The sequence below is a fragment of the Chlorocebus sabaeus genome, chromosome 20 (genome assembly GCF_047675955.1).
Source record: "Chlorocebus sabaeus isolate Y175 chromosome 20, mChlSab1.0.hap1, whole genome shotgun sequence".
Classification (NCBI taxonomy): Eukaryota; Metazoa; Chordata; class Mammalia; order Primates; family Cercopithecidae; genus Chlorocebus; species Chlorocebus sabaeus.
In genome coordinates this window covers 9,444,078-9,469,280 of record NC_132923.1, presented here as the reverse complement: position 1 = coordinate 9,469,280, position 25,203 = coordinate 9,444,078, and the positions used below count along the sequence as shown (strand labels likewise).

Sequence of the window (25,203 nt, the reverse complement as noted above, 5' to 3'; positions counted from 1 at the left end):
TTACAGGTATGAGTCACTGTGCCCAGCTATGAACAGGAAAATTTTCAAGGCCAATGAAGCAACTCCTAATACTGACTGAAATATTAACTACAGAGAGTTCAGGAGATCATGCTATAGTCTGCTAACACATCCATAAATTTCTTAAGGGAAAAATGTCATCAAACTACAGATTTTATATTCATTGCTTTAAATATCCAAAGCAACATTAGTAAGATCCATTTTTGAAGGATCTTTTTAAAAAGAGAAATTGGTTAAACAAATACTTCCAGTTAATTAAAAAATACTGTGGCTATGGCTCTGAGAACTAAAATAGCTCTTAAAATACCTTTTTTTTTAAAAAAAAAAAAAAAAAGGAAAAGATGAAAAACACTCAAATCATCTGATTTTGGCTTTTCTGCTTCTTCTAATATGATGAGAACAGAATGCTCTTACGCAAGATGGGGAGAATGTGAACAAGACAGTTACCTCAAATAGGACTACTTGACTTTTGGTGCTAAGTATCTCAGACCACCCAATGTGGGTGCAAGAGAAAGATTAATGCTTCTCAGGGAAATAACTGATGAGAGACTAAGTAAATATTTTCTACGAAAAGTCAAAACTACATTATATTGCTCTAAAGTGGAAGTTTCTGCTTAAGAAAAATTTTTTCTACAGGGACCCAGAATTTATGTCTTCTAAAAATATCAACTATAACGTAATGGATTCAAATCACCACTCCTGCTATATAGGTTAAGGTCTCAAAGTTAGACAGCTGGCCAATATATTAAAAAAAATTTTTTTAAAGAACTGCTGAAGGCCGGGTGCGGTGGCTGACGCCTGTAATCCCAGAACTTTGGGAGGCCAAGGCGGGCGGATCACGAGGTCAGGAGATCGAGATCATCCTGGCAAACATGGTGAAACCCCATCTCTATTAAAAATACAAAAAATTAGCCGGGCGTGGTGGCGGGCGCCTGTAGTCCCAGCTACTCGGGAGGCTGAGGCAGGAGAATGGCGTGAACCTGGGAGGTGTAGCTTGCAGTGAGCCGAGATCGCGCCACTGTACTCTAGCCTGGGTGACGGAGCAAGACTCTGTCTCAAAAAAAAAAAAAAAGAACTGCTGAAAACGATGTACTTCCTCAGTAACTACATATGTTTCTATATTCAAATATTTCATTCCTTGGGCCTGGCATAGTGGCTCATGCCTGTAATCCCAATGCTTTGGAAGACCTAGGCAAAAGGATGGCTTGAAGCTAGGAGTTCTAGACTGGCTCAAGCAACATAATGAGACCCTGTCTCAAAAACCAAACAGGAAAAAAAAAAAAAAAAAAAAAACCCAGGCCGGGTGTAGTGGCTAAAGCCTATAATCCTAGCACTCTGGGAGGCGGAGGCAGGCCAATCGCTTTAGTCCAGGAGTCTGAGACCAGCCTATGCAACATGGTAAAGCCCCATCTCTACAAAAAGTACAAAAAAATTAGCCATGTGTAGCAGCACATGCCTGTAGTCCCAGCTACTAGAGAGGTTAAAGGAGGGGGAGGATTGCTAGAACCCAGAGTTCAAGCCTGTGGTGAGCTATGACTGTAACGCTGCATTCCAGCCTGGGTAACAGAGTAACAGCCTGTCTCAGAAAAAAAAAGAAATTATAATAAACTACAAAAATATCAATCCCAAATCACATAGCTCTCTGGTAGGTATTTAAAAGATTCAAATCTTGGCTGGGCAGTGGCTCACGCCTGTAACCCCAGCACTTTGGGAGGCCAAGGTGGGAGGACTGCTTGAGGCCAGAAGTTGGAGACCAGCCTGGCCAATATGGCGAAACCCCATCTCTACTAAACATACAAAAAAAATTAGCCAGGTGTGCTGGTGCACGCCCGTAGTCCCAGCTACTCAGGAGGCTGAGGTACCAACAAAGATAACCTTGACCTACTCTGGCTCTACTGTGAGCAAGTGAAAGCCTCCTAGTAAGTTCTAAATTCACTGAACAAAACCTGTATCTATGGAATAAAATAATCACCTTCACTGTAAAAGCAGAGAAATGAGATGAGGAGAAAGACAAGTGATCTATTAGAACAAGAAAATCAGTCAGCAAAGAAATCTAACTTTTATAAGGAATTTGTCCTTACCTACCTTAATATCTCCATTCCCTGAAAACAGTATGACCCTGCTGATGTAGTTGTGTTTGGCTCTCTACCTCTGCCAATTAGCTCAACTAGGAACTGTACATGCTCCTTACTCCTGAAGCTGCCTCTGATTTTAAAAGATTGTGAAGACAAGAAATCAGATTATCAAAACTTTTACACTTAGACTAAAAGTTGAGATGTTTGAGGAACATTTCAAAGAAGACAATTTTTATTTTAAAATGTATACTCCAGCTGGGTGCGATGGTCCACACACCTGTAATTCCAGCTACTTGGGAAACTTGAGGCTAGAGGATTGCTTGACCCAGGAGTTCGAAGCTGCAGTGATCATGCCTGTGAACAGCCACTGCATTCCAGCCTGGGCAACATAGCAAGATCTCATCTCTTAAAATAAAAATTTTAAAGGCCGGGCGCGGTGGCTCAAGCCTGTAATCCCAGCACTTTGGGAGGCCGAGACGGGCGGATCACGAGGTCAGGAGATGGAGACCATCCTGGCTAACACGGTGAAACCCCGTCTCTATTAAAAAATACAAAAAACTAGCCGGGCGAGGTGGCGGGCGCCAGTAGTCCCAGCTACTTGGGAAGCTCAGGCAGGAGAATGGTGTGAACCCGGGGGGCGGAGCTTGCAGTGAGCTGAGATCTGTCCACTGCACTCCAGCCTGGGCGACAGAGCGAGACTCCGTCTCCAAAAAATAAAATAAAATAAATAAAAAATTTTAAAAAGCCTCCTTTGCCGGGTGCAGTGGTTCACACCTGTAGTCCCAGCACTGTGGGAGGCCAAGGTGGGCGGATCACCTCAGGTCAGGAGTTTGAGACCAGCCTGGCCAACATGGTGAAACCCCGCCTCTACTAAAAATATAAAATAGCCAGGTGTAATGGCACATGCCTGTAATCCCAGCAACTTGGGAGGTTGAGGCAGGAAAACTGCTTGAACCTGGGAGGTAGAGGTTGCAGTGAGCCCAAGATCACGCCACTGCACTCCAGTCTGGGCAACAAGAACGAAACTCCATCTCAAAAAAAAAAAAAGCCTCCTTCTTCTCTTTCCAATAATTGGGCTGTAGTCACATGCCTAACAATCAAAATCCAAAGACAACCACTTTTTTGAAAGGAAATGCTAATAAGGTATATAAGTGTTCCCAAAGGCACTCGAAGATAGACAGTTCTCACTGCTGGCCAGCTACACTACTTCTCTCAAGTTTAGATTTCAACTGAGTTGTTTCAGAAACTCTTACAGCCTGTAGGTGTGATTGTAAATTGGTACACATTTTTGGAGAATAACTCAAAGTCTAACAAAATTGTAAAGGCACATACCATTTGATTCACTAATTACACTTCTAGGACTTTTACCTACAAATATACTTAAATGTGTAAAGATCTATGTAAGATGTTTCACTGGAATGTTGGTTATCATAGCACACATACACACAAATTGCAAACACCCTAACTGTTCCTCGGAAGTGGACAGATTAAGGTATAGTCATACAACGAAATATTATACAGTCACTAAAACAATGAGCTACAAATGTCATATATATATTCTTTTTAAAAAATATTTTTTACTGGGCACAGTGGCTCACGCCTGTAACCCCAGCACTTTGGGAGGCCGAGGTGGGCAGACCACGAGGTCAGGAATTCGAGACAAGCCTGGCCAATATGGTGAAACCCCATCTCTACTTAAAATAATACAAAAATTAGCCGGATGTGGTGGCACACACCTGCAATCTCAACTACTCAGGAGGTTTGAGGCAGGAGAATCGCTTGAACCAGGGAGGGGGAGGTTACAGTGAGCTGAGATCATGCCATTGCACTTCAGCCTGGGCAATAGAGACTCCGACTCAAAAAAAAAAAAAAAAGAAAAGAAAAGAATAGAATAGTTTGCGTATCCAGTAATATGACCATTAATATGGGACCAGAATTCATCTACATCACAGACTGACAAGCTTATTTTCTTTTTCTTCCTTTTATTTTTTTTGAGACAGGGTCTTGCTCTGTCATCCAGGCTAGAGTACAGTGGTGTGATCAGAGCTCACTACAGCCTCAACCTCTTGGGTTCAATCAACCCTTCCACCTTAGTCTTTCCCAAGTAGTTGTGACTACAGGCATGTGCCATCAAGCCAGGCCCAGCAAGTCTTTTCTTTAGCCAGATAGTAAACATTTTAGGTTTTGGAGGCCTTAACATCTTTGTTGTGACTAGTAACTCTGATATTGTAGCAGCGTAAAACCACCACAGACAATGTGGAAAAAAATAAGCATAGTTATTTCCAATAAAACTTTACTTATTTATAAACACTGAAATCTGAATTTCATGCAATTTTCACATCACAAAATAATCTCTTGATTTTTTTCAATCATTTAAAAATCATAAAAACCGGCAAGGCGTGGTAGTTTACACCTGTAATCCCAGGACTTTGGGAGGCCAAGGTGGGCGGATCACTTGAGGTCAGGAGTTTGAGACCAGCCTGGCCAACTTGACAAAACCCTATCTCTACTAAAAATACAAAAATTAGCCAGGTGTGGTGGCCTGTGCCCGTAATCCGAGCTATTCAGGAGGCTGAGGCAGAAGAATCCGTTGAACCTGGAAGGTGGAGGTTGCAGTGAGCAGAAATAGTGCCACCGAATTCCAGCCTGGGCAACAGAGCAAAATTCTGTCTCAAAAAAAAAGAAAAAAGAAAAATATTTATATGTTTGTATGTTAAGGCTGAGGCACAAGAATCGTCGGAACCCAGATGGCAGAGGTTGCAGTGAGCCAAGATCATGCCACTGCACTCCAGCCTGGGTGACAAAGCAAGGTTCTGTCTCTAAATAAATAAAACTATCGCATCTCCAAGGCAAAATGAGAATCAGGAACTTTAATAACAAGAGTGATGCGTAGAAGGGAAATGCTTTAGAGTTAAATTTATTCAAGATGAGACTTCATTGGACAACACCATTTTGATACTCCCATGAAAGTTTACTAGCTGATTGATTATTCTTTGGTTAAAATGTCCAACTGCGCACAGTGACTCACACCTGTAATCCCAGCACTTTGAGAGACCAAGGCAGGTGGATCACCTGGGGTCAGGAATTTGAAACCAGCCTGGCCAACATGGCGAAACCCATCTCTACCAAAAATACAAAAATTAGCCGGGCATGGTGGCACACACCTGTAATCCCAGCTACTCAGGAGACTGAGGCAGGAGAATCACTTGAACCCAGAAGGTGGAGGATGCAGTGAGCCGAGATCACACCATTGCACTCCAGCTTGGGAGACAGAGCAAAACTCTTGCTAAAAGAAAAAAAGAAAAAAATTTTAAAAATTTAAAAAATAAATAAATAAAATAAAATGGCCGTGGGGTCTACAGCCATACCACCCTGAACATGCCTGGTCCCGTCTAAAAAGGTCTTGGGGCAACAAGGACAATCAAGAGGAGAGCAGGGGCCAATCAGACTCTGTCTCAAAAAAAAAAAAAAAAAAAAAAAAAAAAAGCCAGGCACAGTGGTTCACACCTGTAATCTCAGCACTTTGGGAGGCTGAGGCGGGCAGATCACCTGAGGTCAGGAGTTCGAGACCAGCCTGACCAACGTGGAGAAACCCCGTCTCTACTAAACATACAAAATTAACTGGGCATGGTGGCACATGCCTGTAATCCCAACTACTCAGGAAGGCTGAGGCAGGAGAATCACTTGAACCCGGGAGGCAGACGTTGCGGTGAGCCAAGATCGCGCCATCGCACTCCAGTCTGGGCAACAAGAGCAAAACTCCGTCTCAAAAAAAAATAGAATTTTCAGGATTTGGTAAGTCTATCATACTTAGAGCCAAGGTGTAAAAAGTGCTGAATGAGGGTGTAATTCCTACTTAAGGGGCACTTGTTCCTAATATGCAAGTTACTTAATTTATAAATATATTGCACCTAGTATTATAATTGTTTTATTTCATTTTTTTGAGACAGGGTCTCACTCTGTCACCCAGCCTGGAGTGAAGTGGCTCGAACGAAGTGGCTCGAACATGGCTCAATGCAGCCTTGACCTCCCAGGTTCAAGGGATTCTCTCACCTCAGCCTCCTGTGTACCTGGGACCACAGGCACGTACCACCATACCCTGCTAATTTTTCTTATATTTTTTGTAAATGGGGTCTCACTTTGTTGCCCACTCTGTTCTCGAACTCCTAGGCTCAAGCAGTCCTCCCATCTCAGCCTCCCAAAGTGTTAGGATTACATGTGTGAGCCACCAAGCCCAGCTGCAGTCTTTTAATACATGTAGTCTTTAGTCTACTGACTGCATCTTCTCGAAATTTATCTTCATATCCTCTATCATACATATGTTTATATCTTTTACATACTACTTTACATAGTAGGTATACAAGAAATGTTATGCTGAGGCCTTTGCAGTTTCCCACAACCAGCAGATTTAAGTGGTTACAAAGTAAGTAGCTCTAACAAGCAGGACAGAAGACCGGACCCAAGTTTTCTCTTTATCAGAGCAATTAACTATCATTTTTCCAGACAACAGGCCTAAGACAGAGAAAAGTATCTGGGATCTTCACTCCAGAAATTGGAAAAATAAATTCATATCATTGCCCAGAGCCCTGGATTTTCTGCCGTAGTTTGAGATTTAGGATTACAGATGAAATTATAAAATAAGACTTCATGAACTAGGCAATCAGCATTCCTAAACTAAGTTTAAATATTTTAAAGTACTTTAAGTTTGAGTACTAGTAGTACTCAAATTGTTCAATGTTAACAAAAAAATAATCATTTTCTATTAATAATAGAAAATAATTAAATAGCAAAATTGTAAGCAATAGGAAAAGTACAGAATTTCCATAACAGGACATATATTACAATATACCTAAATATTCTTTACCATATGCCTAAATATTCTTTCCCAATAAAGTTCTAATATTGGCCAAGCATGGGGCTCACACCCGTAACCCCAGCACTTCGAGAGGCTGAGGCAGACAGACAGCTTGAGACCAGAAGTTGAAAACCAGCCTGGGCAATATGGCAAAATCCCCTCTACAAAAAATACAAAAAATTAGCTAGCCATGGTGGCACGCACATGTGGTACCACCTACTTCAGAGGCTAAAGTGGGACAATCATCTGAGTTTGGGAAGTTAAGGCTGCAGTGAGCTGTGACTGCACCACTGCACTCCAGCCTGGACAATAGCATGAGACCTTGTCTTAAAAATAAATAGATACTCCGGGCCTGGTGGCTCACACCTGTAATCCCAGCACTTTGGGAAGCTGAGGTGGGTGGATAACGAGGTCAGGAGTTCGAGACCAGCCTGGCCAACATGAAGAAACCCCAGTCTCTACTAAAAATACAAAAATTAGCTGGGCGTGGTGGCGGGTGCCTGTAATCCCAGCTACTTGGGAGGCTGAGGCAGGAGAATCGTTTGAAACCAGAAGGCAGAGGGTTCAGTGAGCCAAGACTACGCCACTGTACTCCAGGCTGGGTGAAAGAGTGAAACTCCATCTCAAAAAAAAAAGATAAATATTTGCTTGTATATGTATAAAGAAACTCTAATATGATAGAAATGGAAAAACAGTGATGGAATTTAAAACTAGGCAGGTAAAACACAATGACAAGAAACTTTCCACACCATATCTTAATTTTTTAAAATGTGAAAACAAACATTAAAACAAGAAGAAAGTGCTCCAACCATAACAAAACAATTCATTTGTAAGAGCAAAAATGTATGGAGCAACATAATTTATTTCTTTTTTTTTTTTCTTTGAGAGAGTCTCGCTCTGTCACCCAGGCTGGAGTAGAGTGGCATGACCTCAGCTCACTGCAACCTCTACCTCCCAGGTTCAAGCAATTCGCCTGTTTCCCAAGAAGCTGGGACTATAGGCGTGTGCCACCAGGCCCAGCTAATTTTTTTTTGTTCTCAGACAGAGTCTCTTGCTCTGTCGCCCAGGCTGGAGTACAGTAGCACATCTCGGCTCAATGCCATCTCCACCTCCGTGCTTCAAATAATTCTCCTGCCTCAGCCTCCCCAACAGGTAGGATTACAGGCACCTGCCACCACACCCAGCAAATTTTTCTATTTTTAATAGAGATGGGGTTTCACCATACTGGTCAGGCTGGTCTTGAACTCCTGACCTCAGGCGATCTGCCCGCCTTGGCCTCCCAAATTGCTGGGATTACATGCATGAGCCACCGCTCCAGCCCTAATTTTTGTCTTCTTTAGAAGAGATGTGATTTCACTATATGTTGGCCAGGCTGGTCTCGAACTCCCGACCTCAGGTGATCCACCTGCCACAGCCTCCCGAAGTGCTGGGGTTACAGGTATGACACACTACACCTGGCCAAGAGCAATGCAGTTTCTAACACATAAAGAAAAATACCCAGCCTGGCCAATATGGTGAAACTCCGTCTCTAATAAAAATACAAACAAGTAGCCGGGCATGGTGGCAAGCGCCTTGTAGTCTCAGCTACTTGGGAGGCTGAGACAGGAAGAATCTCTTGAACCCGGGAGGCAGAGGTTGCAGTGAGCAGAGATCGTGCCACTGCACTCCAGCCTGGGTGACAGAGCCCGACTCCATCTCAAAAAAATAAGAAAAATACAGTGATCCAAGGGCCTATGTGAAAGAAAAACTATCTACAACCGAGCAGAATCCCATTCAGATTTTTAGCCTGATGTAAAAAACTATGTGAAAAGAAAAACCCGTCCTAAAATTCATACGGCATCTCAAGGAAGCCCAAACAGCCAAAACAATTTTGAAAAAAAAAAAAAAGAACAAAGTCAGACGACTCATTCTTCCTGATTCCAAAACTTACTATGTAACTACGGTAATCAAAACAGTGTGGCAGCCAGGCATAGTGGCACCTGCCTGTAATCCCAGCTACTCAGGAGGCTGAGGCAGGAGAACCGCTTGAGCCCAGGAGTTTGAAACGATGCCTGAGTAACATAACAAAAACCTGTCTCTACAGGAAAAAAAAAAAGCTGGGTGCCGTGGCTCATGCCTGTAATCCCAGCACTTTGGGAGGCTGAGATGGGCAGATCATCTGAGGTCAAGAGTTCGAGACCAGCCTGGCCGACATGGTGAAACCCCATCTCTACTAAAAATACAAAAATTAGCTGGGCGTGTGGCAAACACCTGTAATCCCAGCTACCAGGGAAGCTGAGACAGGAGAATCGCTTGAAACTGGGAGTCGGAGGTTGCACTGGCCCGAGATCGCGCCACTGCACTCCAGCCTGGCGACAGAGGGAGACTGCCTCTTAAAAAAAAAAAAAGCGCATACACACACATACACAAAACAGTGTGGGGCCTGGTGTGATGGCTCATATCTGTAGTCTCAGCACTTTGAGAGCCAGGAGTAGGGAGGTCACTTGATTCAAGGTCAGGAGTTCAAGATCAGCCTGACCAATATGGTGAAACTCCGTCTCTACTAAAAATACAAAAATTAGCCAGGTGTGGTGGCGTGTGCCTATAGTCCCTGCCACTCAGGGGACTGAAGCAGGACAATCACTTGAACTCGAGAGGCAGAAGTTGCACTCCAGCCTGGGTGACAGAGCCAGACGCTGCCTCAACAACAAAAAATTAACACAAAATATTGTTCTGAGTTGCTTTAACACATTTACAGTAACACAAAAATGATACAATACAAAAAGTAAATTTAAAAAATGAGAAAAAACTCAAAATAAATGAAAGACTAAATAGAAGAGCTAAAACTCTTAGATGCTTCATGATGTTGGACTTGACAATGACTTATTAAGACACCAAAAGCGGCCGGGCGCGGTGGCTCAAGCCTGTAATCCCAGCACTCTGGGAGGCCGAGGCGGGCGGATCACGAGGTCAGGAGATCGAGACCATCCTGGCTAACACAGTGAAACCCCGTCTCTACTAAAAAAAATACAAAAAACTAGCCGGGCGAGGTGGCGGGCGCCTGTAGTCCCAGCTATTCGGGAGGCTGAGGCAGGAGAATGGCGTAAACCCGGGAGGCGGAGCTTGCAGTGAGCTGAGATCCGGCCACTGCACTCTAGCCCGGGCGACAGAGCGAGACTCTGTCTCAAAAAAAAAAAAAAAAAAAGACACCAAAAGCACAGGCAAAAAAAAAAGGAAAAAAAACCCAGATAAACAAGACTTCATCGGCCGGGCGCGGTGGCTCAAGCCTGTAATCCCAGCACTTTGGGAGGCCGAGACGGGTGGATCACGAGGTCAGAAGATCGAGACCATCCTGGCTAACCTGGTGAAACCCCATCTCTACTAAAAAATACAAAAAACTAGCCGGGCGAGGTGGCGGGCGCCTGTAGTCCCAGGTACTTGGGAGGCTGAGGCAGGAGAATGGCGTAAACCCGGGAGGTGGAGCTTGCAGCGAGCTGAGATCCGGCCACTGCACTCCAGCCTGGGCGACAGAGCGAGACTCCGCCTCAAAAAAAAAAAACCAAAACCCAAAAAACAACAACAACAAAAAAAGACTTCATCAAAATTAAATTTTTTGTGCATCAAAGGACACTACAGAGTGAAAGGGCAACCCACTGAATGAGAATCATATATATGGATAATGGATTAAAATACAGAATATACAAAGAACTCCTACAACTTAGCAACAAAAACAACAATAAAAACCCAATTAAAAACTAAGCAAAGGATTTGAATAGACATTTCTCCAAAGGAAACATACAAATAGCCAATAAGCACCTGAAAAGATGATCAACATCACTAATCTTAGGGAATTCCAAATCAAAACCACAATGAGACACTACTACCTCACATCCACTAGAATTCCTATTCAAAAAAACAAAACAAAAATCACAAGTATTGGCAGGGATGTTGAGGGACTGGAACCTTAGTGCATTGCTGACAGAAATGTAAATGATACAGTTACTGTGGAAAACTGTAACAATTACTCAAAAACAGAAGTATCATGATCTAACAATTCCAATTCTGGATATATACCCTATATGCAAAACAACGGAAAACAGGGACTCAAGCAGGTATCTGCCCACTCATGTTCACAGCAGCCTTGTTTGCAACAGCCAAAGGCAGAAACAATCCAGATATCCACCAACCCATGAATGGATAAACAAAATGAGATATTTACATACAACGGAATATTATTCAGCCTTAAAAAATGAAATTCTGATATATGCTACAACATGGATAAACCCTGAAGATATTTTTAGTGTAATAAGCCAGACACAAAAGGACAAATGTGGTATGATTCCATTTATATGAAGTACCTGAAGTAGTCAAATTCATAGAAACAAAGTAGAATGATGACTGCCAGGAGGTGGGGAGAGGGGAGAATGAGAGTTATAGTTCAGTATGTACAAAGTTTCAATTTGGGAAGATGAAAAAGTTCTGGAGATTAATGTTGGTGTTGGTTACACGACATCAATGTACTTAATGTCACTAAACTGTATACTTCAAAATGGTCAATTTTTTTTTTTTTAAGACGGAGTCTCGGAGTCTGGTTCTGTCACCCAGGCTGGGGTGCAGTGGCGCAAGCTCAGCTCACCACAACTTCTGCCTCCTGAGTTCAAGCAATTCTCCTGTCTCAGCCTCCTGAGTAGCTGGGACTACAAACAACTGCCACCACACCTGGTTAATTTTTTTTTTTTTTTTTTTTTTTTTTTTTGAGATGGAGTTTCGCTCTGTTGCCAGGCTGGAGTGCAGTGGCATGATCTCGGCTCACGGCAACCTCCACCTCCTGGGTTCAAGTGATTCTTCTGCCTCAGCCTCCTGAGTAGCTGGGATTACAGGCATGCGCCACCACGTCTAGTTAATTTTTGTATTTTTAGTAGAAACAGGGTTTCACCATGTTGCTCAGGCTGATCTTGACAGGCACCTGCCACCATGCCCAGATAATTTTTTGTATTTTTAGTAGAGACGGGGTTTCACCATGGTCTTGATCTCCTGACCTCATGATCCACCCGCCTCGGCCTCCCAAAGTGCTGGGATTACAGGTGTGAGCCACCGTGCCCGGCCATATTAAAAATAATTTTTAAGGCTGGGCACGATGGCTCACGCCTGTAATCCCAGCACTCTGGGAAGCCAAGGCAGGCAGATCACAAGTTAAGAGATCAAGACCATCCCGGTCAACATGGTGAAACCTGTCTCTATTAAAAATACACAATTTGGCCAGGCGTGGTGGCTCATGCCTGTAATCCCAGAACTTTGGGAGACCGAGGTGGGTGGATCACAAGGTCAGGAATTCGAGACCAGCCTGGCCAACATGGTGAAACCCTGCATTTACTAAAAATACAAATAAAAAAAAAAAAGAAAACAAATTAGCTGGGTGTGGTGGCACGCTCCTGTAATCCCAGTTACTTGGGAGGCTAAGGCAGGAGAACTGCTTGAACCTGGGAGGCAGAGGTTGCAGTTAGCCAAGATCATGCCACTGCACTCGAGTCTTGGCAACATCTAAAAAAAAAAAAATTAGCTGGGTGTGGTGGCGCATGCCTGTAGTTCCAGCTACTTGGGAGGCTGAGGCAGGAGAACTGCTTGAACCCAAGAGGCAGAGGTTGCAGTGAGCTAAGACTGTGCCACTGTACTCCAGCCTGGTGACAGAGCGAGAATCCGTCTCAATATAATAATAATAATAATAATAAAATTTTTAAAAAGTAATGTTGTATGTATAGGTATGTAAGCTTTCTAAAATACTGCCTAAAAATAAACAAGGAATTCAAAGTGAATTGGTAAGCTACTAGTGATTTTCACACACAGGTTAGAAGACCACTTGCCAAGTATGTATATTCCCCAACTTACAATGGCTCAACTTAAAATTTTTCAACTTTACGATGGTGTGAAGGTGATACACATTCAGTAGAAACTGTACTTCAAATACACATTCAACCATTCTGGTTTACACTTTTGGCATAATATTCAATAAATTACATAAGATAGCCAATACTTCATTATAAAATAGGCTTTGGCCTGGGCACAGTGGCTCATCCCTGTAATCCCAGCACTTTGGAAGGCCAAGGTGGGTGGATCAGCTGAGGTCAGGAGTTCAAGACCAGCCTGGCCAACATGGTGAATCCCCATCTCTACTAAAAATACAAAAATTAGCCGGATGTGGTGGCAGGCACCTGTAATTCCAGCTACTCAGGAGGCTGAGGCAGAAGAATCACTTGAACCCAGGAGGCAGAGGTTGCAGTGAGCCGAGATTACGCCACTGTGCTCTAGCCTTGGTGACAGAGCAAGACTCTGTCTCTAAATAAATAAATAAATAAAATAGGCTTTGTATTAGATAATTTTGTCCAACTGTAAGCTAATGTAAGCATTTTGAACACATGTAAGGTAAGCTAACCTAAGCTATGATGTTTAGCAGGTTAGTTGTATTAAATGCATTTTTGACTTAGGCTATTTTCAACCTACAATAAGTTTACAGGGACATAACCTCATCATAAATCAAGGAGCACCTGTATATAGTACAATAAAAGGTGTCCCCTACAGGTGAGAAGGTAGAGAAATATATCTCTAAAATATTTCGATTCATAGAAGCTTTAAGAGTATCAGTGAGAAATTGAAGCATATTCTCTGGAACACAGATGTTCCAGGGAATAAAGTGAAAAAAGAGCAAAAGCTATTCTAGTTTAACCAAAGGAGGAAAGCTTTTAAGAAATTAAATGAAAAATATCCACTAAGAGTACCACCATACTATTTTCTCATATCCAGCCACAAAAATTCAATTTATACACAACACTGAGAATATTTTTTTTTTAAAGAAAAAGAGCAAGAGGAGAGAATGAAAGATACACATACACACAAATCAACAAAGTCTTCACAACAACCAACAAAAGAGCTAATGTGACACAGTTTAGGCATCTCATTAAAGATTTACTAAGCAGTGCATCAACAAAAATTAACAACCAAATTGAAAATGCATAACTTCCGGGCTGGGTGTGGTGGCTCATGCCTGTAATCCCAGCACTTTGGGAGGCCGAGGCGGGTGGATCGCCTGAGGTTAAGAGTTCGTGACCAGCCTGGCCAACAAGGTAAAACCCTGTCTCTACTAAAAATACAAAAAATTAGCTGGGCATGGTGGCAGGCGCATGTAATCCCAGCTACTTGGGAGGCTGAGGCGGGAGAATCACTTGAACCCAGGAGGCAGAGGTTGTAGTGAGCCGAGATTACACCATTGCACTCCAGCCTGGGCAACAAGAGCGAAACTCCTTCTCAAAAAAAAAAAAAAAAAAAGGGGCCAGGCGCGGTGGCTCAAGTCTGTAATCCCAGCACTTTGGGAGGCCGAGACGGGCGGATCACGAGGTCAGGAGATCGAGACCATCCTGGCTAACACGGTGAAACCCCGTCTCTACTAAAAAAATACAAAAAACTAGCCAAGCGAGGTGGCAGGCGCCTATAGTCCCAGCTACTCGGGAGGCTGGGGCAGGAGAATGGCGTACACCCGGGAGGCGGAGCTTGCAGTGAGCTGAGATCCGGCCACCGCACCCCAGCCTAGGCGACAGAGCGAGACTCCGTCTCAACAACAACAACAACAACAAAAAGCCAACTTCCAAAGTCGTCTTCACTTAATTCATAAACCTATAAAATAATGGGTAAAAAATCTCACTGTCCTCCTCTAATACCTTCCTGCACCATAACAGTATCCTTTATTCATCGGTTTTTTTTTTTTTTTTTTTTTGAGACGGAGTCGGAGTCTCGCTCTGTTCTTTTATACCCTCAATACAACCGAATCTAGAACATAGCACAAAAGTCACACATAAACTACATTGTAATTTTTGTACTTTGATACAACTTTATCATATTCCATTTTACTCTCCCTGTAATTGTCAAGTATTCAGTGAGCCAGAATAGAAGGGTTAACTTGGAAACTAAAAATGTCCAGATTCTAACCTTAGTTATACTCTTTGGTGATATCTACCACAATATATTTGACAAAATTAGGAACTTACAGTATAATATTAGGTAGATTTAAAGGCTTTCATGGTACAAAGTCATGCAACAATCAAAATGTTCATAAAGGGTGGTACCTATGTATGTAAATTCATGAGTTCTCAAAAAAAAAACAAGAAATTTTTTTTTCTTCACCAGCTCAATTACTATCCTCCTGGGAATGCACTGAAGGTGAAGGCTAAGTTGGTTGAACTGAAGGTGAAGGCTAAGCTGGTTGACACAGCAAGAATCTGTCTCAAAACAAATAAATAAGCAAAACTTTCAAATTCTCTATACATTCAGGTGAGAAACTGAGAATTCATTACTATCTGAATTATAAAATAAGAGAATGACACAGTAACACGTAAATTTATGCACGGATACTTATTAAAGGCCAAAGTGTAGTACACAGAAAGAAAGTCATGCTATTCACATCAAATTTCACAGAACCTAACAGCGCATACTTCAAAGGTCTTCTGGCCAACCTATCCATGGCAGTAGCAACACGTGATCAACTGTTTCAATCCTTTTGATGGCAACACATCAACCTAGCCACGTAATTGTTAAAGAGTGATTGGAAAATGTTACCCTATTGAGGAAATCTTTTCAATTTATTTACTGGTAGATTAAAATTTCACACTGCTAAATAAAAAGTTTGGAATCTAGCAGTGAACATCATTTAAATAACCTTTATGCCTTTATAAGACAGGACAGGCCAGGCAGTGGCTCACACCTGTAATCCCAGCACTTTGGGAGGTGGAGGCAGGGGGATCACCTGAGGTCAGGAGTTCGAGACCAGCCTGGCCAACAAGGTAAAACCCTGTCTCTATTGTTAGATGAAAGGCAGTGGCACCAGCTCAGTTACAACTATCTTCCTGGGAATGCTGAAGGTAAAGGCTGAGTTGGTTGAACTGCAACATTTGCCTTCGAATTCATGGAGGAAAAATGGCAGCCCTCATACCACTGATGTTTCTAAAAGATATCTGGCCTAAGCTGGGCGCAGTGGTTCACACCTGTAATCCCAGCACTTTGGGAGGCCGAGGCAGGCAGATCACGAGGTCAGGAGATCGAGACCATCCTGGCTAACACAGTGAAACCCCGTCTCTATTAAAAATACAAAAAAACATTAGCCAGGCGTGGTGGCAGGCACCTGTAGTCCCAGCTACCCGGGAGGCTGAGGCAGGAGAATGGCGTGAACCTGGGAGGCAGAGCTTCCAGTGAGCCGAGACGGTGCCACTGCCCTCCAGCCTGGACAACAGAGCAAGACTCCGTCTCAAAAAAAAATAAGAAGAAGAAGAAAAAAAACAAGTCAAGAGTTACAAGGGGCCGGGCACAGTGACTCACGTCTGTAATCCCACCACTCCAGGAGGCCAAGGCAGGGGGATCACAGGTCAGGAGTTCGAGACCAGTCTGGCCAACACAGTCAAATCCCGACTCTACTAAAAATACAAAAATTAGCTGGGTATGGCGACAGGCACCTGTAATTCCAGCTACACAGGAGGCTGAGGCAGGAGAATCATTTGAACCCGGGAGGCGGACGTTGCAGTGAGCTGAGATCGCGCCATTGCACTCTAGCCCCCAGACTCCATCTCAAAAAAAAAAAAAGAGTTGTGAGGAAAGCTCAACTTGTGTAGACACATAATGATTAAAAATAACACAGTGCTTTACAGTTTATAAAGTACCTTGACATGCATTACCTTATTTGACTGACAAAGAAACTTAGCAAAATAAATAAAGCAGTTACTGATTCTAATTTTTAAGGTGAGGAAACTAAGGCTCAGAGACTTCAAGTGATTCAACCAAGGTCACACAGATGGTAAACGGCAGAATCAAGGCTCCAACCTTGTTCTGTTCCCAGAATATAACAGAAGGGGCATTTCTAAATTTATGCTGTATTTTCTAAACCCATAGGAGTATTTATTCAGCAAATATTTTAAAATATTTTTTAGGTGACAGGCACCATGCTAGGCAATGGAAATACAACAGTAAAAAGACACAGCAAGGCTGGGTGCAGTGGTTCACACCTGTAATCCCAACACCTTAGGAGGCCAAGGCGGGAGGACTACTTGAGGCCAGGAGTTCAAGACCAGACTGGGCAACACAGGGAGGCCCCATCCCTACAAAAAATTTAAAAATCAGGCTTGGTGGTGTGTACCTGTAGTCTCAACTACTCAGGAGGCTGAGGCAGGACTGCTTGAGCTCCGGGAGTTCAAGGTTACACTAAACTGACTGTGCGATTGCACTTCAATCTGGGCAACAGAGCAAAGCTGTGTCTCAAAAGAAAAAAAAAGGCCAGGAACAGTGGCTCACGCCTGTAATCCCAACACTTTGGGAGGCCAAGGCAGGAAGATCTCCTAAGGTCAGGAGTTCAAGACCAGTCCGGACAACCTGAACAATATGGTGAAACTCCATCGTCTCTACAAAAACTACAAAATATTAGCTGGGCATGGCAGCAGGCACCTGTAACCCCAGCTACTTGGGAGGCTGAGGCAGGAGAATCGCATGAACCCAGAAGGTGGAGGTTGTAGTGAGCTGAGATCGCGCCATTGCACTCCAGCCTGGGTGACAGAGCAAAACTCTGTCTCCCCCGCAAAAAAAAAAAAAATTAATTAAATAAAATAAAAAGGCCAGGCACGGTGGCTCATGCCTGTAATCCTAGCACTTTGGGAGGCCGAGTCAGGCGGATCACAAGGTCAAGAGATCAAGACCAGCTTGGCCAACGTGGTGAAACCCCGTCTCTACTAAAAATACAAAAATTAGCTGGGCGCAGTGGCGTGCTTGTAATCCTAGCTACTCAGGAGGCTGGGGCAGGAGAATCACTTGAACCCGGGCGGCGGCAGATGCTATCAGTCAAGATCGCACCATTGCACTCCAGCCTGGGTGACAGAGCGAGACTCATCTCAAAAAATAAATAAAAATAAAATTAATAAAAATTATAAAGAGAGCAAAGAAGAAAATGTATCTAAGTCTCTTTAGGCAAGTCAGGGAAGGCTTCCCAGAAGAAGTGGCATTTTTGATGAGATTTAGAAGCTACCTGTAACTAAAAGAACAGTATTTCAAAAATTAGCTGGGCAAAGTGGCACAGGCCTATAGTCCCAGCTACTGAGGCTGAGGTAGGAGGATCACTTGAACTCAGGAGGCGGAAGTTGCTGTGAGCCGAGATCGTGCCACAGTGCTCCATGGAGCCTGGGCAACAGAGTCAGATCTTGTCTCAAAAAAACAAACCAAACAAACAAACAAAGAAACCACTAAAATTTGCTCACACATTAACTATAAGGTACAGAAAAAAGGTTGGATAGGAAGGCAAACGCCAACATCATAAAGGGTCTTAAATACCATTCAAAGTTTAAATTTCAATCTTTTAATAATTGGAAACTACTGAATACTTTTAAGATGAGGAAAGCAGAATAATCAGTAAGCGTTAGACTATTTTGAAGATACAAGTTTACAAGAGAGTTTACAAGAGAATAAGACGGCCGGGTACAGTGGCTCACTCCTATAATCCCAGTACTTTGGGAGGCCCACATGGGCGGATCACTTGAGGTCAGGAGTTTGAGACCAGCCTGGACAACATGGTGAAACCTCGTCTCAACGAAAAATACAAAAATTATCTGGGTGTAGTGGCAGACACCTGTAATCCCAGCTACTTGGGAGGCTGAAGCAGGAGAATCACTTGAACCCAGGAGGTGGAGGTTGCAGTGAGCTAAGATTGCACCACTGCACTCCAGTGACAAAGACTCCACCTCAAGAAAAAAAAAAAGAAAAAGAGAGTAAGACTATAAACAGATCTGTAAGAGATCAAGGCAGTATCTCAAAATCAGAGCTGCTGAATGAGAACAGCAGTGGAGACACAGAAGCAGCTACAGATTCAGAAATATTTACAAAGTAATAGGTAAGACAGAAGTGACGACGATGCTCACGTTTCTGGTTTAGATGACTCAATGAATCACAGGGAAGAGATGATGTTGGAAATGAGTTTGAGTACCAACCTGATACAAAGGTAGATATGTCTAGCACACAGGAGACAACTGGAAACAAGGGGCTTGAGTTTAGGAGAGAAATGACAATATATTGAATACATATGAAGATTTTTTTCAATAATCAAGTGTATTTTACCATTTTAATGCAAAGGCAATAATTTCATCATTATTTGCATTATGCTTTAAAGTTCACAAAACATTTTATGCTTATATTTCATACTTTTGTTACAAACATGAGATTAGTATGACAGGTCATTTCTATTCCTATTGGATCAACAAAATTTTATTTGTTTATTTATTTTTGAGACAGAGTCTCACTCTGTTGCCCAGGCTGGAGTGCAAAGGGGCGATCTCAGATCACTGCAACCTCTGCCTCCTGGGTTCAAGAAATTCTCTGCCTCAGCCTCCTGAGTAGCTGGGATTACAGGTGCCCGCCACCATGTCCGGCTAATTTTTGTATTTTTAGTAGAGATGGGGTTTCACCATCTTGGCCAGGTTGGTCTGGAACTCCTGACCTCGTGATCTACCCGCCTCGGCCTCCCAAAGTGCTGGGATTTCAGGTGTGAGCCACCGTGCCCGGCCCTTTTTTTTTTTTTGAAACTGAGTCTCACGCTATCACCCAGGCTAGCGTGCAATGGTGCAATCTCCGCTCACTCAACCTCCACCTCCAGGGTTCAAGCTATTCTCCTGCCTCGGCCTCCCAAGTAGCTGGGATTACAGGTGCCCGCCACCACGCCCAGCTAATTTTTGTATTTTTAGTAAACACGGGGTTTCACCATGTTGGCTAGGCTGGTCTTGAACTCCTGACCTCATGTGATCCGCCAGCCTCAGCCTCCCAAAGTGATAGAATTACAGGCGTGAGCCACCAACCCCAGCCAACAAACATTTATTATTAACTACATGCCAGGCACTGTACTGGGCACTAAACAAACTACCAAAACAAATCCATGCCTTCTAAGACCTACAACATAGAAACAGAATCAACAGGTAATACATGTAACAAATATATTATAAAGGTGAAAGGGCTATGAAAAAGAAAATAGAGCAGGGAAGGATAATTAAGCATGAGGGATGGGGACTGACAATACAATTTTAAAGAGAGGAAGGATAAGACTTCATTAAAAAGGTGACATTTAAGCAAAGATGTTAAGGAGGTGACACAATCAGCCATTCTCTGTGGGGAAACCTAGCTGTTTTCCCACTGGAAGGAATCACTTGGTCTTAGGAACCTGCAAAGGTTCTAAGATAAAGAGTGTGACTGATCAGCATTCAAGAAACAAGTCAGTGTAGCTGGAATGGAGAGAGCAAGAGGGAAGATGACAGCCGATCAAAAATGGAAGAGGGTGGGGAGGGCAAACCATGTAAAACCTTAAAGGCTATTGCAAGGACTGGCATCACTCTGCAAGAAATGGGAATTGAAAAATTAGTAGCCTTACCCAAAGTCAGTTAGCTAATAAACTACAAAGCTAGAATTCAACCCAGGACTTCGAGGCTCTCCACAACCTGTGTTCCACTAGTCCAATCTGCAACATATTAGCTTACCCCCTCTCTTCCAGCAAGTTTGAATTTAAATACTCTCGAAATGCTAACATTATAAAAATCTTCTGAGTAAGAGACGCACAAGCCTTCCAGTTAGTATTTGCAATCCTTCACAATTATAATGTGAGTTTATTAATCCTGGCGTCTAATCTAAATCCTACTAACATTCCAGCATATATTTTTAAAGATTATAAATTCCACCTGCCCTTGAAATGAGACAAGCCCAAGAAAGCTTTGATCAGGAGATTTAAAGTATGACTCTCAGCTTTAGGTAACAGTAACCTGATTTATTTTTTCAAATGGATACTAAGGCCAGGCGTAGTGGGCATAGTGGCTCCATGCCTATAATCCCAGCACTTTGGGAGGCTAAGGTCGGCAGATCACCTGAGGTCACAAGTTCGAGACCAGCCTGGCCAATACGGTGAAACCCTGTCTCTACTAAAAATACAAAAATTAGCCAGGCACGGTGATAGGTGACTGTAATCCCAGCTACTTGGGAAGCTGAGGCAGAAGAATTGCTTGAACCCGGGAGGCAGAGATTGCAGTGAGCTGAGATCACGCCACTGCACTCCAGCCTGGGCAACGAGAGCGAAACTCCATCTCAAAAAATATAAAATAAAATAAAAATAAACGAAATGGAACTAGCCAGGTGTGAAAAACAATAAGAGAATGGCTCAGGAATATGGAATTGCCATAATTTCCCTTAATTTCTTTAGCAATTTACTAGTTAATATTAATAACAATTAAGTTCACACATTGTCAAAGATGTTTCTGCAGTTACTATGATTCGAGGTCTGGATTTGACCACTTCATATCTCAAAAGTAACAAATGATGTGTTCTTAGTACTCTGCTGCTTTTGGTACTATAACCCAAATCTGTTGATACTTTCTTGTCAGTTGATGGCAACTTAGGTAAATAGCAAAGGTAAGGGGGGTTTTGTGAAAGACAGCAAACATTACCAAGCCACAATCTAAATACCTTAGACAGGTTAAGCCCTAATGACCCTGGGTCACTCCCTTCTTACTGGATGAATTCAAGCTAGATAGGAATATTTCAAATATCCACAAGGGAGAAGGTAAAAGATGGAACATGAGGAGGGGTCTGTTTCAAATCAGACCTACTCTTCAGAGGCTTTCATCACTGCTACACAAAGAAAGGAGGTTCCTGCTTCAAGGATTCTGGAGCCACCAAAATCCCCAACCTGGACCTATAAAAAAGTTTCACACAGATTACTGAGGATAAACCAAACAATATGGCTAATAGAAGGTTCACCACAAAATCCAGCCATTTTAACAGAAACTGAACTTCCTTATGTATCTTTTCCTAGGCTTAGCCAACAGTAGGAGAACTGCAACTCTGTGTCATATTGTCTGATAGGTTGGATTTTTTCCCCAAGCAAGAGGTGGACAGTTTTATGCCAGGACTAGATTTACAGTCAATCTGGGTGTGTGTCTTTACTTTTTCTTTCCCTCCAAACTACCTCAGAAAATGTCTGGCTATTGTGCCTTGATACGTAATAATGCACGGCTTTTAGTACTGCAAAAGTCTGGAAAAGAAAGTCCCTCAGTCCCAGTTATGGCTCAAATCTTACGATTTCTCTAGCACTTGTAGTAATCAACCAAAGCTGGTTGGCTTTTCTCAATGAGCCAAACAACATGAACGTTCTAAGCTAAGTGCAGAGGGGCTGCTTGTCAGCATGACTCCCAATGGGGTGGCTAACATGGAATATGCTCCAGAGTCTAGAAATCAGGACAGCACAGCTGCTGTTTTCCCCCACATGCCCCTCCAGTTTGGTGGGTTGGGGAGGAAAGGAAGGAAGAATCAGTAAATTGAAACAAGAGGCACGCTTTACATGCAACATACAAGACTCACTGCTTAAAGGTGAGATGAATTCAGAGGTCTCAACACATGATTAGGATACCTTCACTGACACAATGATCCCCAAAATTCAACCTGGAGGTCCAGCCTTGCCCGTCTGGCAAAAAAAAGGGGAGGAGCGGGCGAACCCCCAAAATGGGGGACAGCATACAAGCTTCTGAAAGTACTTTAAGGTTGTGAGGCTCAGAACAAATTCCTCACACTTCCCTCTGTCACCACCCTGTGGCCCTATGCTAAGCGCATCAGTAAAAGTTACTGACAGAATTTAGATGTGAAGGGCTGATCAGGGGACCTGGTTAACAATGTTCCTAGAAAATTATCTGAATGCAGCCTATATTCAGACCCTACTCGGACTGCCTCTAAACAGGAAGTTAACAGACATCACATACGGTCAGGGAAGGCAAACCACAGTGTCATAAAGATGGATGCTGCTGTCAACTACAAATCACTCTCACCTCATGGAGAGTGTTCTCAAGTAAGGAATAATAGGCAGGACCGAAGTCTGTAAACCTCACCTCTACTCAAATTGGGTCACTCAGCCTATAGATTCAGCCTTCTGATTCCTGCTGATTAGTACTTTTCTATCTTGTTCCATGATGACTATCACTGCCACTGGACTAAAAAACTCTATTCCCCTAAAAAGTGAAGACAGCCCTACCATCAACTAGTTATTCATATAAGCTATCCGCTTATGTGAATCCGATCCTTGACCCAAACAGCCATTCCCAAATAGCTATCTGATCCATTCCCAAATAGCCAGCGACTAGATATCAGTCACAAAAAAAGCAGCACGATCCAACAAGTGTGGGCCTTCCCTCAAAACATACAGAAGCCCTTCATAGCACCTTAATAAGTGGCCTCCTTCTCAACTAAGTACTGACAGAAATACTACTCTAGGACAATACTTGAAAGACAGCTCCAGCACCAAAAATAAGAATCCAAGTTGTTATCAGACTGCAAAGAAGAGTTCAGGTAAGCATACCAAATAAAGAGCAATAAAGTTAGCACTAAACTCCCAAACAGGATAATCACCAACAACATATAGACACCATGCTGCTGCCAGAAAACATCAAAGTCACCTGCGCTAGGAGGGGAAGGAGACTAGATGGCTGTAGGACAGAGACGGGAGGGAAGCTTGTTTTTCACTTTGTACCACCACATGCATGCTTTTCTACTCAAAATATAAATTTTTAGAAAAAATATCCCAAAAACTACAAAAGCATCAGCTCTTCTCCAACACAGATCTGTTAAACCTGTTTTAATTCCATCAGTTACAACTCCAAATCCCTCTTTTGCAGCCTCGCCTGAAAACACTGCTCTTGCCTTTTGCTGAAATATATTAAGTATCCCCCCATCTCTCTCTCTCACTCACACACACACACACACACACACACACACACACACGCCCTCCAAATAAGCGTTTATCAGAAATGAGAAAACTGGTTCTCAGGAGGCTACCTGATTCTTCAGGGGACAACAGAGAAAAAGGTTGCTAGCTAGCTCAGTTAGCATCCGCACGCCACCCACCACCAAGCCTCCATCTCCACCTCACTGCCAGCCCTATGAGCTAACATCTTGTGTTTGGAAGTTGATGCTGGGGAAGAATCCAAAGAGGCTTCCATACCTTTATGAAAGGGGAAAGCTGTACCGGGCGCGCGAATGGCACCTAAACCTCTGCACTCGCAGGAGTGGCTCGCTCCTCAGTGTAATTGAGAGCAGGGAGGCCAAAAGTACTCTAAGTCTCGGTTTGGGTAGGGAAGGGTAAGTTCCACCAACCCTCAGGAACTGAACTGGAAAACAGATCCAGTGTGTCCCACAAGCCCAGTCGCTGTAGAAGCTAAGTGCCCACACAGGCTGAGACAATTCTCTTCTCCTACGGGAGGGCGAGAGAACGGTGGACGACGAAATAAAGGGGTAAGATTCTGCGCTCCTGATCCCTTTCCCTAAATAAAGATAATTATCTGGTGCTTCCTTCACCCTTAGATTCCCCATTTGTCCCATCCGACCGCAAACACAAGACTGAGAGCAGGGAGCGGCCCCCGCACCCTGAGGGCACCACTGGGGGTGGAGAGAGTTAAAAAAAAAAAAGGGGGGGGCGCGCTAGAGAGGAAAGGAGGGGAGCATGGCGGGCATGAGGCAGGGAGTGAAAGCGGGGATGGCGGGGGAAACGGGGAGTGAGGGAGGGGAGAAAGAGTACAAGGAGACGAAATGAAGGGACACGAGCTGGGGGTGCGCGAGGCCGAAGTGAAAGACCGGGTCGCGCGCGCGGAGGGGGGAGAGGATGAGGTGAAGAGGGAGCGCGAGGCGGGGGCGCGCCGTGCCGGGGTGGGGGGAGGGGGACGCAAGGCGGGGGCGCGCGGGCGGGCGTCGGCTCGCGGGCGCTTCCCCTCCCCCCGCCCCTCCACCTTTCCCTTCCCCCACCTCCGCCACCACTGCCTCCTCCCAGCCTCCTTCCCTTCCTCGCTCCTCACCGCCCCCGGGCGGGCGGGCGGCCAGGCTGGCCTAGGCCAAAGCTCCTCACCTGGCGGTGGCGGTGTAACTCCCGGCTAGCTCGCCTCCTCAGGCAGCGGCGGAGGCGTCGAAAAAGGAAGAGGCGACGGCACAGGGGGATCCAGACCCCGCTGACGGGACTAGGGACGGGGGTGGGGGAGGGGGGCGGGCCGGACCGGGGCGGGCGGGCGGAGCAGACACTGCGGTACAGACGGGGGCAGCGGCGGCGGCGGCGGCTGCACCGGCGGCGGCGGCACCACACAAACAAGGACGCTGATTGGGCAGCTGCCAAGCGCCTCGGCTCCGCCTTACCCACACGCCACGACGCCCATTGGGCGACCTAAGCCGGCCACCCCGCCCTCATCTTCTCGG

The 25,203-nt window shown here is 44.1% G+C and overlaps 1 protein-coding gene across 2 annotated transcripts in view; it reads right to left on the bottom strand.

The window, feature by feature from the left end:
• The window catches only part of GATAD2B (GATA zinc finger domain containing 2B), a 119,580-nt gene extending 94,477 nt beyond the window's left edge, over positions 1-25,103 (bottom strand). Inside the window, exon 1 of one of the 2 annotated variants that reach the window (XM_007977035.3) lies at positions 24,863-25,103. The gene's annotated coding sequence lies outside the window, so the exon portion shown is untranslated. The remainder of the gene's footprint in view (positions 1-24,862) is intronic. The other variant, XM_007977036.3, reaches the window with a different exon arrangement.
• Between the last annotated feature and the right edge of the window lie 100 nt (positions 25,104-25,203).